The sequence below is a fragment of the Microtus ochrogaster genome, assembly GCF_000317375.1.
Source record: "Microtus ochrogaster isolate Prairie Vole_2 chromosome 14 unlocalized genomic scaffold, MicOch1.0 chr14_random_3, whole genome shotgun sequence".
Lineage (NCBI taxonomy): Eukaryota > Metazoa > Chordata > Mammalia > Rodentia > Cricetidae > Microtus > Microtus ochrogaster.
In genome coordinates this window covers 7,772,108-7,784,229 of record NW_004949098.1, presented here as the reverse complement: position 1 = coordinate 7,784,229, position 12,122 = coordinate 7,772,108, and positions in this window count along the sequence as shown.

The window sequence follows — 12,122 nt, the reverse complement described above, 5'->3', positions numbered from 1 at the left end:
AGAAACCAAATATGAGTGAGTACATCCCATGCTCCTCTTTTTGATTCTGGCTTACCTCACTCAGGATAGTGTTTTATATTTCCATCCATTTGTATGCAAAATTCAAGAAGTCCTTGTTTCTTACTGCTGGGTAATACTCTAATATGTATATATTCCATACTTTCTTCATCCATTCTTCCATTGAAGGGCATCTAGGTTGTCTCCAGGTTCTGGCTATTACGAACAATGCTGCTATGAACATAGTTGAGCATATACTTTTGTTGTATGATCGGGCCTCTTTTGGGTATATTCCCAAGAGTGGTATTGCTGGGTCCAGGGGTAGGTTGATCCCGAATTTCCTGAGAAACCGCCACACTGCTTTCCAGAGTGGTTGCACAAGTTTGCATTTCCACCAGCAATGGATGAGTGTACCTCTTTCTCCACAACCTCTCCAGCAAAGGCTATCATTGGTGTTTTTAATTTTAGCCATTCTGACAGATGTAAGATGGTATCTTAAAGTTGTCTTGATTTGCATTTCCCTGATCGCTAAGGAAGTTGAGCATGACCTTAAGTGTCTTTTGGCCATTTGAACTTCTTCTGTTGAGAATTCTCTGTTCAGCTCACTGCCCCATTTTATAATTGGGTTGATTAGCCTTTTACGGTCTAGTTTCTTGAGTTCTTTATATATTTTGGAAATCAGACCTTTGTCAGTTGCAGGGTTGGTGAAGATTTTCTCTCAGTAGGTGGGTTGCCTTTTTGTCTTAGTGACAGTGTCCTTTGCTTTACAGAGCTTCTCAGTCTCAGGAGGTCCCATTTATTCAATGAGGCCCTTAATGTCTGTGCTGCTGGGGTTATACATAGGAAGCGATCTCCTGTGCCCATGTGTTGTAGAGTACTTCCAACTTTCTCTTCTATCAGGTTCAGTGTGTTCAGACTGCTATTAACGTCTTTAATCCATTTGGACTTGAGTTTTGTGCATGGTGATAGATATGGATCTATTTTCATTCTTCTACAGGTTGACATCCAGTTTTGCCAGCACAATTTGTTGAAGATGCTCTCTTTTTTCCATTGTATACTTTTAGCTCCTTTATCGAAAATCAGGTGTTCATAGGTTTGTGGGTTAATGTCTGGGTCTTCTATTCGATTCCATTGGTCGACTTCTCTGTTTTTATGCCAATACCAAGCTGTTTTCAATACTGTAGCTCTGTAGTAGAGTTTGAAGTCAGGGATGGTAATGCCTCTAGACGATCCTTTGTTGTATAAGATTGTTTTGGCTATCCTGGTTTTTTTTTTTTTTCATATAAAGTTGATTATTGTCTTCTCTAGATCTGAGAAGAATTTTGATGGGCATTGCATTGAATCTATAGATTGCTTTTGGTAAAATTGCATTTTTATTATGTTGATCCTCCCAATCCAGGAGCAAGGGAGATCCTTCCATTTTCTGGTGTCCTCTTCAATTTCTTTCTTCAAAGGCTTAAAGTTCTTGTCAAATAGATCTTTCACATCCTTGGTCAGAGTTACCCCAAGATATTTTATGCTATTTGTGGCAATCGTGAAAGGTGATGCTTCTCTAATTTCCCTCTCTGTTTCCTTATCCTTAGTGTATAGAAAGGCCACTGATTTTTTGGAGTTGATCTTGTATCCTGCCACAATACTAAAGGTGCTTATTAGCTGTAGGAGTTCTTTGGTAGAGTTTTTGGGGTCGCTTATGTATACTATCATATCATCTGCAAATAACGAGAGCTTAACTTCTTCTTTTCCGATATGAATCCCCTTGATCCCCGTATCAAATTTATTTTTTTCTTTCTGTTTTTCTATGCTTTTTTAAAGTAGATTTAAAAAAAAAAATACCAATCCAAATTCCCATTCCCTTTGTTCCTCCCATTTCCTTCATACACCTTCTCACCCCAACCCACTCCTAAGAGAGGGTAAGACACTTTGCTTTGCAGAAAGTCCAAGTTCCTCCCTACTACTTCTAAGCTGAGCAAGGCATACATTCAAAGAGAATAGATCCTATGCTTTTAAACTTTCTTTTTTCATGTGTTATTTTTGTAGACCAGCTTTCAATTTTTATTTTATTTTACTATTCTTTACATTTATTTGAAATTTCCTACATGAATACAATGTATTTGGATGACATCTACCTCCAGACCCTGACACAATTTCCCCTGGACCCTCTTACACGTATATCCCCTTTGTATTAAATTCTTTACTTCCTTCTTTATCTCTCCATCCCTCCCTTCCTCCCTCCATCCCTTTCTCTGTCTCTGTCTCTACCCTTCCTTTCTTCATCCCTTCCCTCCCTACCTTTCTTCCTCCCTCCCTCTCTTTCCCCTTTTCTTTGTTTCTGTTTCTCCTTCCCTTCCTTCCCTCCCTCCCTTCCTTTCATATTTTCTTCCTTTCTATCTTCATCATCACCACCCTTTCTTTGTTTTTTGGTTGTTTGCTTGCTTGTTTTTATGACCCATTTAATCCAATTAACACTGTCCCTATGTGCATGGCTATAGAGTGCCACCTACTGGAGTGGACAATCCACCATGAAGTAGAAAACTACCCCTTTCTCCCTAATAGTCATCATCTGCTAACAACTTCTCAGCTAGATGTGGGGCCTATGACTCTCTTCCATTTCTGTGTGGAAGTGCTGACTTCTTTGATCTTATTAACGTCTTCTGCCAGTAGCAACAGCTACTGTGAGTCCAGGAGTTCAATGATCCCATCATGCTCAGGAGTCATAATTTCATAGCCATCTTTCCTAGCCTCTGGCTTTATAATTCATCTGCCACATCCTCCAGAAATGTTCTCTCAGCCTTGGGAAAGGGGAGAATGATTGTGACATAAGTTTTGAATTTAGGAGGAGCACTCCAGTCACACCAACAATTTCCTTTGGCCAATAGTGAGTCTCTGTATAAGCTACCTGAATTAAGAAGCTTCTTTAAATGACAGGTGAAAGTTTCATTAGCCTATGGACATGAGGATACATAATTAAAAGGCAATTAGACATTATATCTCCTCAGAAAGATAATTATAGTAGCATCTGTGATCACCCAAGCCATGGGTTCTTAGTCAGGCTTTTAGTATCAGGAATGATGCATTCCCTCTGTGGATTGGCCCTTAAGTCCAATTATAAAGCTATTGGCAACCTCTGAAACACAATGCCACTATTATATCATGTGCAGTCTTGCCAGGCAGATCATTGTTTTGGCTTTCAAGGTTCACAGGTGTGTGAGACTGTTGATGGTTTTTTCCTTCATCGGCCCATGAGGCAGCTTCGGGCATTATGAAAGCCAGTGACTATGAAGAAAAGTTTCAGGTCAGTACCAGTTTGATTTCTCTGTGTCCTCTGACTACACTTCTTTTAATCTTATTGTCTTATTGCTCTTACTTTAGCTGGCACTATATTGTTTGCTCGCTTCTCCTTTCTCTTGGCTATTTCTCTCCATTACTCTAATACTAATTGATAGTCCAACACTGTTTATTTTATTTTTATTTCCACTTTTAGCAACCAATGTATTAGTATATTCAGTACAGTCTTGTTATTTTATTTCTCAAGGGTTTTTACTAACAAAATTGAAGGGAGGATCAGTCTCAATTGGCAATTTTCATATTTTCCTGGTAAGTAGATCCACCAATTGTAGTTGCTTCACCAGTAATTCTTCTGTACTTGTTGATGCTCATATCATATACAGTACCACACAGGCAAGATGAGAGTATAGAAATGCAGCTGTAGCCAGTGAGGATGAGAAACACTGAAACTTCACCATAATCATTTCACACTTAAAAATTGAATTAATATAGATAATTTTAAAAATCCAAAGGACAACAGAAATCCCTGTATGTATGTACATCCAACAAAAATCAATTAAACAGAATTAGATTAAAAATATAGTTAAATGAAGCATAAGCTTTAAAATTAAGAAGAGTGATAGCCAGCTCAGCAAATCAAAGAGGGGACATTTAGAATTGCAGCTAGATGAGATCAGAAAACAACAACAACAACATTTTTTTTTGCCTTATTACATTTAAATACTACATGAGCAAAAGAATGAGAGAGAAAGAGAGAGAGAGGGAGAGATAATGGAGGACTGGAAGATGCAAGAGAGAAGCTATCATATACAAAGTCACTGTCACCAGATTTAAAATGGATTTTTTAGCAGAACCCCTAAAAGCTAGGACAAATGGATCAATGAAAGGCAGTGTCTGTATTTGACAACCCAAATTATTGTACCCAGCAAAGCTATACTTCATAATTGAAATAAAATTATTTTCCACAACAAACACAAAGTAATGGAATAGATAACCATAAAACCAACACTACAAGAAAAACTGGAAAGAATCACACATGAAAGAGAACAGCCAAAACCCAGTCAAGGTACATCATTGACTATCCATCATCTTAAACACTGGTGCATTGAAAGAAAAGTTTGTTCTCAATATTAAAAAATAAAGGATGGCATGATTACCTCAATTTTCTATATTGAAAAGTCATTTTTGACAAAAATAACAATGAAAATAAATCCAACTTGAATGATCAATTGGACTTGACAGGCAACTGCAAATTATTCCACCCAGCAAGTGCATAACATACACCAGTTTCTAACATCTCCTAAAATTTAATCATGCCAAAGTCCATAATAAATTTTGTAAAAAAAAATGTAATCAAATTAAAACATACAGATCTTTTTGTTTTTTAAATAAACTTGTATAGTTATTTATTTTACACCCTGGCCACAGTTTCTGCTCCCTCCTGTCCTCCTAGTCACTCCCCTCTACCCCTTCTCTGTGCCCAACCTTCAATCTACCCCCCCCATTTTTGTTTAGGAAAGTACAGGTCTCCCATGAGTATTTTCAAAACTTGGCATATCAAGTTGCAGTAAGACTAAGCAAGTCCCAATGTATTAAGACTGGACAAAGCTACCCAGTACGAGGAATAGGGTTCCCAAAACAAAATTCTTCACAAGTGTAAAATAAATAAAATGACTCCTACACCACATCACATTACAGTGTGTTAAAATTAGAAATTTATGAAGAAAGAAATTCCAGAAAGTGTACACACTCATAGAAATTTAGAGATCAATAGGTTATGCAAGAATTAATTTGAAATATTTTTAATCTGAAAATGAATAAAAATATAGCACACCAGAAGCTTTAAGATGTAATGCAAGTAACTCAAAGAAGAAAGCTGGTAGCTACAAACAGCTGCTTTAAAAACTCAGTGAGATTTCAAATAAAATTTAATGATACAACTCAAGGTCTTATAGAACTAAAAGTAAGTCAACTCAACACTATATATTAAAAGAAATAGGGTGGAAACTGTGAAATGGAAATTAAGAGGATAATTGAAAATCAGTGAAACCAAAATCTGGTAAATGTAGACAAACAGCTAAAAGAAAACTGGAAAAAGAACTCAATAACTTTAAGAGATTAACAGTGGCATATTACAATGTACAACCTTGAAAATTTGGAGGGTCATTATGACATACTTTGAAAACTGTATTTCAATAAAATCAAAACTCAAAAGAAATGAAAAACATTTAGAAATATATGATTCATCCAAATTAATCAAAGAGTATATAAACAGCATACACTAATATTTCCTGAATTATTATTTTCAAGCAGTAATTAAAAACAGTCCAATTAAAAAAATGGTTAGGCCCAGATAAATTCTCTGCTGAATCCTTCTTCATCACTAAAGAATTAACACCAGCAATTCTTAAAGCATTTTATAAAAAGGAAGAAAGTACATTAACAAACTAATTCTAAGTCTGCAGAGGTACTAGGAGAGACTCTTCTGAGGCCCAATGGAAGAAAGAAATGAGCAGAGAGGCCATAATTTTAGAATTTAAAAATTCAATGAAATCAGAAAAAAACATCTATGAGAACTCCTACAAAATTTATAGAACTGTTCATAACTTAACTTTTAAATGAATGAAAATAAAATTTGACCTAGAGAAGCATATACTTGATACAACACATAGAGGTGAAACTGGATTAAACTGGATTTTTATCCAATTAGATAAAAGTCAAAATAAAAAACAATAGAAAAAGAAAAAATGCTGTTATTAAAAAATAATTCATTGAGATTATAGTTTCAGTTCAAGAGTGAGCATTTCTCTAGAATACATGAGGCCTTGGGTGCAATTGCCAGCACATTAAATAAATAAATGCATTTTTGAAACAATATCAAATAAACTATGTAATGAGGGAAACAGGAAAGTTTATATAGGCCAAAGTCCTTGCTGAGAAAGTGTGAAGACCTGAGTTCAAACAAAGCACCACATAAAGGCAGGTGTGGTGGCACAGTTTGTAACCTCAGGCCTCCTGCACTGAGGTCAGAGCCAGATTGCAGACTCAAGGAATGCCTGAGAACCAGACGGTGCTGTATGTGTGGTGGCAGTATCACCATAGAACCTTCATCCAACAACAGATGGGAACACAGGCAATGAATGACCCACATCAGAGCACTGGACTGATCTCCCAAGATCCAATTAAAAAGTGGAAGGAGTGAGAGTATGAACAAGGAATTCAAGACCATAAGGGTTTCATCCACTGACACAGTTAGCTTGAGCTAATGGTAGCTCACCAAATACAACTGGACTGGGGATGAACGAGCATGGAAACAACCAAGACCCTCTGAAGAGGGTTTACGGTTGGGGCAGACTGGGACCACTGATAGTGACACTGAGATTTGTATCTACTGCATGTACGAGCTTCTTGGGATCCTATTCCCTAAGGATGTAAACCTCAACCTAGATGTACTAGGGAGGGCCTGGGACTTTACACAGGGCAGAGTGCATGGCACTCTCTAAAGACTGGAGAGAGGGGGGTGGGAGAGTCTGTGGAGAGAGAGGGAGTGGGGATTCGGGAAAAAAAAAGTGTAAATAAATTTTAAAAAGAGAGAGAGAGACCTTGCTGAAATAAAGTAGAGAGGAGGCTCACATACTGCAGAATGTCCTTTGGCTTCCACACAAGTGTAATGGCAGACCCACTTCTTCACACAGACACATGAACATGTGCACACACACACACACACAATTCATTCTAAGTTCACAAGTTTAAAAAACATATATCCAATGCACAGTGGTCATCTTTGAAATAAAATACAGACACACACACACATAATGAATTTAGCAAATTGTATTAAATTAGCATATATGTAATTTGAACACACACCCATGCAAATACACACAGAAAAACAAAAATGGACTTAGCAGATTATATTTACATATTTTTAATATACACACATCCACAAAAACAATAACAAAAAAAGAGGTTGTCCATTTGAGAGGGGAGAAGGGCGAAGGGCAAGGCATGGCAGGTGCCGGATGCAGGAATAAGAGGATATAAAGTGACAAAATTCTGTTTTAATTAAAAACATATTTAAATATTTAAAACCTTTTAACTACCCAAATGACTAAGTTTTCCTTGAACATTTCTATAGCTTCAACATCTTTATACTCCTTTCCTCCACCCATGGCCTAGACCAATTCTCATTACATTAAACATTAAAGCTGTCTTTCATTGAGTTTTATATAAATAGTAAAAAAGGGTTTATCCGACAGTAACTAATATTGCTGTCTTGAGATGAATATTTAGATTTATGTATGTTCTTTTCTTGAGAAAATTATTTGTTGTTAGTGTTATATGATGTCTTATATAAGTATATCAAATCTGTTGCTACATATAATTAGCATTCATTTTGGTTTTTTGGTTTACAATGATTTTTAAGAAAATATGTTTAAATCTCTTGTAGGTATATTTGTTTTTTTATAATTATCTTGTTGGAATTGCTGGAATCCATAAAAATGATATTAGAATAAATTATGAGAATGTTTTCTGTTGTGAACTTATTTTTCTTAACATCTAGAACTGCCATTGTTTCATGCTGGAATGTGACAATAACTCACTGTGAGCTTCTGGAATAGACTACATTTGAACACATATTACGATCATTAATTTTGAAGAATAGTTGTTAAGATCTAGCAGATAGTTTTAAATTCATGAATGAAATTGCCTTGATTTATTTACTCCTTATTGTTACAAATATGTTTGATATTTTCCTGTCTTTTCTTATACTTTTACATTCAAAGAAATGTTGTTTGCACATTGTTTATTCTTCTTTTATATCATGAACAGGTTAATAAGGAATTATTGCTTTCATTTTAAGTTATTGGCCTACTACTAGGTAATGTATCTTATCCTAAATTTTTCTGTTTGTTTCATTTAATTTCTAATGTAGTTTGTTAAGTGTGTTCAGGCAACTTATGCGATTATACCTGAGAAACCTGTTGTGATATTCAAAAGAATCAATGTGATGGTGAATATCTGGTCTATAAACATAATGTTTTTGATAACATGTTGTCATAGTGGGATTTAAGATTTGGAGTGCTGTCACATCTCATTGGTTCATCTGGCTATAAAACTGTCTATCTCTTGATTGTTCAAATAAAAACAATCCATTGATTCCTCTGATATATGCTTTCTATGTACACTGACTTCTGCTTTAATCTGACATTCTTCAACTGTTTAAGATGAAACACTGGACAACTGTTTTATTCCTGACTATTTGACCAATAAAAATTATTAGTACATATAAATTTTCTTTTAATAACTACTAATATCATTGAATAAAAATGATATTTACTTTGATTTTGTTCACATAAGTGAGTATAATGACCCCATCTGATTCCCACCACATAGCCTAAAATCTAGTCACTTATGTACATAGGTAGATAAAGCCTTATTTGTTATGCTATCAGGCATTACTTTCTTAATGAATTTCCTCCATGATCTTGATCAGTTTTAGAGTACATGTAACATTCTGGACATACAGATTAGATTGGTTGATAGATACTATTGTTCAAGTCGACTTTTCCTTATTAATTTTAATTGTCATTAAATCTAATCGCAATTAAAAGTAATAAGTTAATTTAAAATAAATATATAGGTCATTTAAATTCCCTTATTAATTTTAATTTGCTTAATTATTGCACCAATTATGGGGATATAAATATTGAAATCACTAAATAAAATCGCTAATTTCCTTTTTGCCCCTATGGTAAGTATGACTTCTTTTGTTTCTAAATTGAAGATTTTTTGATTTTCACAAGTTTTTTTCTCTTATCACTAAAATTATTTTTCTGATTATAACACTTCATTCCTATAAACTTATTCCCTAGCATTAAAATATTATCCTTAATTTTGTCATGAAGCTTGGTGTATTATACCCTTTCACATTTCTATATGAAGGGTATTTAGGTAGCATAATGTCTCACAAAATAAGTTCTTGCCCCAATATTTGAAAGTTGCACAATAAGTCTCAAATAATGAGACTTTGAAGTAGTGACTCTGTAAATGAATTTAAAAGCAGGTAATTAATTCAGATCTGAGTTTATTATATGCAGTTCTGCCTTTTATAAGTATTATGGAGAACTTACTGGGGAGGCCCAAATATATGAGCTTATGTCCACATTGACCAAAGGTCAGAGAATTGAAATTTACCGCTATTCCTTCAAGGTTATTGTGCTTCTACCTCAAACAAAGGTACCATCTAGATTTAGGTCAGAGAGTTCTGCTTTATCAATGTTATCATCAACAGGTATTGCTGATAGTCAGCCCTTTCATTTCAAGCATAGAGAATTAGATGTTTCTACCTCAAACAAAAGTCTGTGAATCCCACTAAGTTCCAGTTTCCTTAAAGGAAATAACATTGGATTCCACCCTGGGAGTGGTTTGCCTACAGAATGGGTTGGTCTAGTGTTTGAGTGTGTCTTGTTTTATCCTAGCAACAAAATGTTTAACTATGAATGAAGCCTGAAACCTTCAATTGGTATGTTCATTTCCTTGTATCATGTTAATGTAGTTTTGTCTTACTCCTACTTTTTGAAGTCAGGGGTATTTAAAGCATTTGGAAATTAAATGAGGGCAAATTTAAGTTCCCGTGAATTCCCTCCTAATACTATCCTATATGACTCTCCATTTTATTATTTTCATTTGCATATTCATGTTCTTTACTCTATTTCTAAATTTTCACACCTCTACACTGGCAAGAGGTATTTTTTTAAGGCTGGTCCCCAACAACTTACCTCAGATAAACATAGCTGAGGATGGAACTGGCCATATGAGAAACATTCTTGGAGAGGGATTGAGGAATGTGCAAGAATGTGAAATTTAATATAGATACAGCAAAGGGAGAGAAAATTTTTGTGTTTGCTAGTTTATATCAACTTGAAAAAGAAAACTTCAACTGGGGAATTTTTTTATCTGATTGAACTGTTAGAATATCTATACACACAAATTCCCTCCCTCCCTCCCTCCCTTCCTTCCTCTCTCCTTTCTTTCTTTCTTTCTTTCTTTCTTTCTTTCTTTCTTTCTTTCTTTCTTTTTTCTTTTCCTTTTTTTCTTTTTTTCTTTCTTTCTTTCTTTCTTTCTTTCTTTCTTTCTTTCTTTCTTATTTTACTTGGTTGTTAATTTAGCTTTTATTTTCCATGAGAGCCCTTCATTATTACCTGTGAGTATCCAGATATTTACATGAGACATTAATAACAAGGAGAAAGTCATATATGTACTACTTTCTCTATTTTAACTGAACATACATGAGTATTTCTAAAGTATATAAATCAAAACATGTTTCTTGGAGATACATACAAGCAAACAAATAATCAAAAAAAGGAACAAAACATCAAAACTCCAAATATGAATGTGTAGAATATTGTGAGGTTTAGACTGTGTCATAACTCCATACCTGCATTCATGTGTGAAGACCCACTGTGAATGGTGCCATTCCTTATTAGACAGTCCTGGGCCACATTAAAAAATATAATTGACTGGGTGTAATCATCTGTCCTGTCCCTTTAAGAGACAAGCTCTGCCCACTCCTTCCCCCATCTGCTGAGGCAGGCAGATCTTCCTTTCTGCTTGCAGCTTGAGTCTCTTCATTTTCCATCTCCCTCTAGAAGAGGTAGCTTTGGGCTTTCTCCATTCTTCCCTTCCTCTTCTGTTTTTTTTCTCTTTATGTTCTTCTCTCCTTCTTCTTTTCTTCTATAACCCACTAACCCTGTATGCTGTGTTTATCTGTCTCTTGCCCCACCACCATGTGACTCCCCTCCCAGGGATTCTGCAGCATTTTTAATTAATCCATTACACTGGGGACCAAGTTAGTAAGCAGTGTTCCTCCACAGACTCTGCTTCAGTTCCAGTCTTCAGGTTTCCCTTATTTATGGACAGTTATGAAGTGTAAGACAAATAAACTTTTTACTCCACTGATTTAATTTTGAGTGGTGTTTTATCATAGCAACAGGGAAAGTAACTAAAGCAGACTCCTTAAATATAATTTCAAACTAAAATCAGTAATCTTAGTTAAAATATTAAATCGCATTATTCAAAATAGCTGGGGAAGGAAAATTTTAATGTTCTCATTACAAAGAAAATATAAATATTTAAGGTGGTTAGCATTAATAATAAAATATGATAATCAACTATGATAAAATATCATACTTTATTCCACAAAGATGAATGTTCATTATCTGTAGATTAAAAATGAAGATAGATATAAAGTAAAAGGAAAAATGTGATAAAATGTACATCAGTTTGTTTACTTAATTGTTTGATGATGTTAATTAAAATTGTTTTAGTCAATGAAATTAGCATATTGAAAATAATTCTACAAGATATATTTAAATTTCTAAAGTACATATCGAATGGTATCTGAAAATATAAATCATTCCTTCAAATTGACAGGTAAAGAAAGATGACAGATACAGGGAAAATGTTTTGCATGATTTAAAAAGTGTATGAATATGTCATCAAAGCTAACTGAGGCATTGAACTTAAAATAACATTAATTACTTTGCTCTCTAATTTTCTATAACTCAGTAAGTTCTACTCTTCAGTAGTCAGGAGTGAGAAGTCCCATAGAAAACTTGGACAAGTTTGGGATGCTTAGTGGTATCATCATTCTAGACCATAATATCACTAAATTCTTTAAGGCCTATGTGTTAGCATATGTATCCCAAAATTTTTTTTCAGAAGTGTCTATACCTACACATGTTCTATTCGATTCTGATGGGAAGGTAATAATATTTTTATTGTGACATTTTTGTTTTTGATACTAGTTCTCACTATCCATGACTGACCTAGTATACTCT